The sequence below is a fragment of the Canis aureus genome, chromosome 10 (genome assembly GCF_053574225.1).
Source record: "Canis aureus isolate CA01 chromosome 10, VMU_Caureus_v.1.0, whole genome shotgun sequence".
NCBI lineage: Eukaryota > Metazoa > Chordata > Mammalia > Carnivora > Canidae > Canis > Canis aureus.
The window spans coordinates 69,371,040-69,377,088 of record NC_135620.1 but is presented as its reverse complement, the minus strand read 5'-3'; the positions used below and the strand labels follow the sequence as shown (position 1 = coordinate 69,377,088).

Below are 6,049 nucleotides of genomic sequence, written 5' to 3'. Positions count from 1 at the left end.
GCAACCCTAACATGATTCTTCGCATTCCACTTCATCCTCCCATTCATTATTGCAGCCCTAGCAATAGTCCATCTCCTATTTCTACACAAAACTGGATCCAATACCCCTTCAGGAATTTCATCCGACTCAGACAAAATCCCATTCCACCCTTACTATACAATCAAGGAGCACTATTCCTAGTTCTAGTATTAATATTACTAGTTCTATTTACACCCGACCTATTAGGAGACCTGGACAACTATATCCCTGCAGACCCCCTCAACACTCCCCCACACATCAAGTCCGAATGATATTTCCTATTTGCCTACGCCATTCTACGATCAATCCCCAACAAGCTAGGAGGCATGTATTCTCTATCCTAATCCTAGCAATTATTCCCCTTCTGCATACATCTAAACAACGCAGAATAATATTCCCACCTCTTAACCAATGCCTATTCTGATTATTAACAGCCGATCTACTCACACAAACATGAATTGGAGGGCAACCAGTAGAACACCCCTTTATTATTATCGGCCAAATAGCCTCTATACTATACTTTACAATTCTCTTAGTCCTGCTGCCAACTATCAGCATTATCGAAAATAATCTCCTAAAATTAAGAGTCTTTGTAGTATATTAATTACCCTGGTCTTGTAAACCAAAAATGGAGACCAATCACGTCCCTAAAACTCAAGGAAGAAGCACCAGCTCCACCATCAGCACCCAAAGCTGAAATTCTTTTTATTTTTTTATTTTATTTTATTTTTGAAATTATTTTTATTTATTTTTTTAAAAAATTTTATTTATTTATTCATGAGAGACACGGGGGGCAGGGGGAGCAGAGCCACATAGGCAAAGGGAGAAGCAGGCTCCATGCAGGAAGCCAGACGTGGGATTCAATCCAGGAATTCCAGGATCACGCCCTGAGCTGAAGGCAGGCACTCAACCACTGAGCCACCAGGGATCCCTGAAATTCTTTTTAAACTATTCCCTGATAATGGTCCTCTCCAAAACCCCCCTCAATTCATATATTGCAATAACTCCACTGTGCTATGTCAGTAAGTCCAAAAAAATTTTTCCCCCCATGTACGTCGTGCATTGCTGGTTTGCCCCATGCATATAAGCATGTACATATTTTTATTACTATTACATACAGACATAAATTCCAATTTTCAACTGACATTTATTTCTTACGGGAATTACCTTATTGCATCTCACTTAGTCCAGTAAGAGCTTAATCACCATGCCTCGAGAAACCATCAATCCTTGCATGAAGCGTCCCTCTTCTTGCTCTGGGCCCATTTTCATGTGGGAGTTTCTAGCCTGAAACTATACCTGGCATCTGGTTCTTACTTCAGGGCCATGTTATCTTTTATTCCAATCCTACTAATCCTCTCAAATGGGACATCTCGATGGACTAATGACTAATCAACCCATGATCACACATAACTGTGGTGTCATGCATTTGATATCTTTATTTTTTTGGGGGGAGAACTTGGTATCACTCAGCTATGACCGCAATAGTCATCGACGCTGTTGAATAATTTGTGGTCAGGAGATACGACCGTAACGGTCTCGATGCAGTCAGATAATTTGTAGCTGGGCTTATTCATTATCATTTATCAACTTTGCACATAATACAAGGTGCTATTCAGTCAATGGTTACAGGACATATAGATTTACGTACACACGTACACATATACACATGTACACGCGTATAGGCAAGACATTAAATTAACTTTACCGAACCCCCCTTACCCCCCCATAAACTTAAATTGTTTACAATATACCTATTTGTGTCCCGCCAAACCCCAAAAACAGGACTAAGTAAATGTAACGCTCATAAGCCATGTCTAAATTCCATACAATTATATTATTACTCTAGTTAATTTAACAAAACAAATTCAACGCCTAAATCTGCAATCTATAGATAAGACTTCCTTGACTCCACCCCCTTCATTCAATTCACAAAAAAATTCAAACCCATATTCTCACAACATAATATACACCACCATAAAAGCACCTGTTAATGTAGCTTAATAAATAAAACAAGGCACTGAAAATGCCAAGATGAGTCCTAAGACTCCATAAACACAAAGGTTTGGTCCTAGCCTTCCTATTAGTCCTAAGTAAGCTTACACATGCAAGCCTCCATGCCCCAGTGAGAATGCCCTCAAAATCACTAACGATTCAAAGGAGCAGATATCAAGCACACTCTAAAGTAGCTCATGACACCTTGCTAAGCCACACCCCCACGGGACACAGCAGTGATAAAAATTAAGCTATGAATGAAAGTTCGACTAAGCTCTACTAAAGAGGGTTGGTAAATTTCGTGCCAGCCACCGCGGTCATACGATTAACCCCAAACTAACAGGCCCATGGTGTAAAGCGTGTTTAAGATTATATAGTACTAAAGTTAAAACTTAACTAAGCCATAAAAAGGTACAGTTACCATAAAATAAACTACAAAAGTGACTTTAAAACTTCTGACTAGAAAAAAAAAAATACAACTTCTGACTACACGATAGCTAAGATCCAAACTGGGATTAGATACCCCACTATGCTTAGCCCTAAACGTAAACTGCAAACTATTCCATAATAAAATAATTCGCCCAAGAACTACTAGCAACAGCTTAAAACTCAAAGGACTTGGTGGTGCTTTCTACCCCTCTAGAGGAGCCTGTTCTATAATTGATAAATCCTGATAAACCTCACCATCTCTTGCTAATGAAGTCTATGTACTGCCATCTTCAGCAAACCCCCAAAAGGAAGAGTAGTAAGCACAATGATGTCACATAAAAAAGTTAGGTCAAGGTGTAACTCATGAGATGGGAAGAAATGGGCTACATTTTCTACTTTAAGAACAACTTACAAAAGTTTTTATGAAATTAAAAACCAAAAGAGGATTTAGTAGTAAATTGAGAATAGAGAGCTTAATTGAATAGGGCCATGAAGCATGCACACACCACCCGTCACCCTCCTCAAGTAAAAACTTCACACACAATCATATTAACAATACCAAAACACGAGAGGAGATAAGTCGTTTAACAAGGTAAGCACACCGGTAGGTGTGCTTGGATTAATCAAAGTGTAGCTTAACCAACGCATCTGGTTTACACCCAGAAGATTTCATATACTGTGACCACTTTGAACAAAAGCTAGCCCAACTAAACCTCAAACTAAAGTACTATAATATTATAAAACAAAACATTTAGTTAAACCATAAAAGAATAGGAGATAGAAATTTTAATTGGAGCTATAGAGATAGTATCATAAGGGAATAATGAAAGACATTTTAAAAGTATAAAACAGCAAAGATTACCCCTTTTACCTTTTGCATAATGAATTAGCCAGAAGCAACTTAACAAAGAGGACTTAAGCTAAGCCCCCCGAAACCAGACGAACTACCTATGAACAATCTACAAAGATAAACTCATCTATGTCGCAAAATAGTGAGAAGATTTACAGGTAGTGGTGAAAAGCCTAACGAGCCTGGTGATAGCTGGTTACCCAAAAACAGAACTTTAGTTCAACTTTAAATTTACCTAAAAAAATTAGAATTTTAATGTAAATTTAAAATATAATCTAAAAAGGTACAGCTTTTTAGAATAAGGATACCACCTTTCTTAGAGAGTAAATATTAATATTACCATAGTTGGCCTAAAAGCAGCACCAACTGAGAAAGCGTTCAAGCTCAACAATTAATCTTACTTAATCCCAACAATATTAAATTAACTCCTAATGTTATACTGGGTTAATCTATATAAATATAGAAGCAACAATGCTAGTATGAGTAACAAGAATTATTTCTCCCTGCATAAGCTTATATCAGAAACGGATAAACCACTGATAGTTAACAATAAGATAAAATTAATCCAAAAATAAAATACTTATCAATCCCATTGTTAACCCAACACAGGTATGCACCCAAGAAAAGATTAAAAGAAGTAAAAGGAACTCAGCAAACATAGCCCCGCCTGTTTACCAAAAACATCACCTCCAGCATTTCCAGTATTGGAGGCACTGCCTGCCCAGTGACATCTGTTCAACGGCCGCGGTATCCTGACCGTGCAAAGGTAGCATAATCATTTGTTCTCTAAATAAGGACTTGTATGAATGACACGAGGGTTTAACTGTCTCTTACTTCCAAGCAGTGAAATTGACCTTCTCGTGAAGAGGCGGGAATAAAACAATAACACGAGAAGACCCTATGGAGCTTTAATTAATTAACCCAAATTCATGGATCTTATTGACCTATCAGGCATAACAACATCACCATTTTTATGGGTTAGCAATTTAGGTTGAGGTGACCTCGGAATATAAAAAAACTTCTGAGTGATTAAAATCTAGACTAACCAGTCAAAATATTATATAATTTATTGATCCAATAATCTTTGATCAACGGAACAAGTTACCCTAGGGATAACAGCGCGATCCTATTCAAGAGTCCATATCGACAATAGGGTTTACGACCTCGATGTTAATCAGGACATCCTAATGGTGCAGCAGCTATTAAAGGTTCATTTGTTCAACGATTAAAGTCCTACGTAATCTGAGTTCAGACCGGAGTAATCCAGGTTGGTTTCTATCTATTTAATAATTTCTCCCAGTAAGAAAGGACAAGAGAAATAAGGCCCACCTTACAAAAGCTCCTTAAAACTAATAGATGGAATAAACTCAATCTAACCAGTTTATTTCCCCATAAGCCTGAGAAAGCGGGCTTTTTTTAGGGTGGCAGAGCCCGGTAATTGCGTAAAACTTAAACCTTTATTCCCAGAGGTTCAACTCCTCTTCCTAACATCATGTTCCTTATCAATATTATCTCATTAATTGTCCCAATCCTCCTCGCCGTAGCCTTTCTAACCCTCGTAGAACGAAAAGTACTAGGCTACATACAACTCCAAAAAGGCCCTAACGTCGTAGGTCCATACAGTCTTCTACAACCTATCACAGATGCAGTAAAACCTTTCACAAAAGAACCCCTACAACCTCTTACATCCTCTATATCAATATTTATCCTGGCACCCATCCTAGCCCTATCACTGGCCCTAACCATGTGAATTCCCCTCCCTCCCCCCTCCCCCCTCATTAACATAAACTTAGGAGTACTAGTCATGCTAGTAATATCAAGCCTCGCCGTGAACTCTATTCTCTAATCCAGATGAACTTCAAACTCCAAATATGCCCTAATTGGAGCCCTTCGAGCTGTTGCTCAGACAATCTCATATGAAGTTACACTAGCAATTATTCTCCTCTCAGTCCTACTAATAAACGGATCTTTTACATTATCCACACTTATCATTACTCAAGAACATATATGGCTAATCTTCCCTGCCTGACCCCTAGCCAAAATATGATTTGTCTCTACCCTAGCAGAAACTAATCGAGCTCCCTTCGACCTGACCGAAGGAGAATCTGAACTAGTCTCAGGATTCAACATAGAACATACCAGAAAATTAATTTCACTGTTAAAACCCTTCTCCTGACCATTTCCTTCCTATGAATTTGAGCATCATACCCTCGATTCCGCTACGACCAACTAATACATCGTTTATGAAAAAATTTTCCTACCCTTAACACTAGCTGTGCATATGCCTTGTGCATATGACGTGTTACCCTACCTATTATCACTGCAAGCATCCCATCCCAAACATAAGAAATATGTCTGAGTACAAAAGAGTTACTTTGATAGAGTAAATAATAGAGGTTTAAGCCTTCTTATTTCTAGAATAATAGGTTTTGAACCTAATCTTAAGAATTCAAAGATCTTTGTGCTACCAAACTTATACCATATTCTACAGTGAGGTCAGCTAAATTAAGCTATTGGGCCCATACTCGGAAAATGTTGGTTCATATCCTTCCCATACTAATAAAACCCCCTATTCTTGTTGCCATTATAGCAATCGTTGTAACCAGAACTATAATTGTAATATTAAGCTCACACTGATTATTAATCTGAATCGGATTTGAAATAAACATATTAGCCGTCATTCCCATCCTCATAAAAAAATTTAACCCACGAGCCATAGAAGCATCCACAAAATACTTCCTCACACAAGCTACCACC

At 38.1% G+C, this 6,049-nt stretch overlaps 1 pseudogene; it reads left to right on the top strand.

Annotated features, from left to right (window-relative positions):
* The first annotated feature begins 2,076 nt into the window (after window positions 1–2,076).
* Window positions 2,077–3,067, top strand: LOC144322858 (18S ribosomal RNA; annotated as a pseudogene).
* Window positions 3,068–6,049: the final 2,982 nt, after the last annotated feature.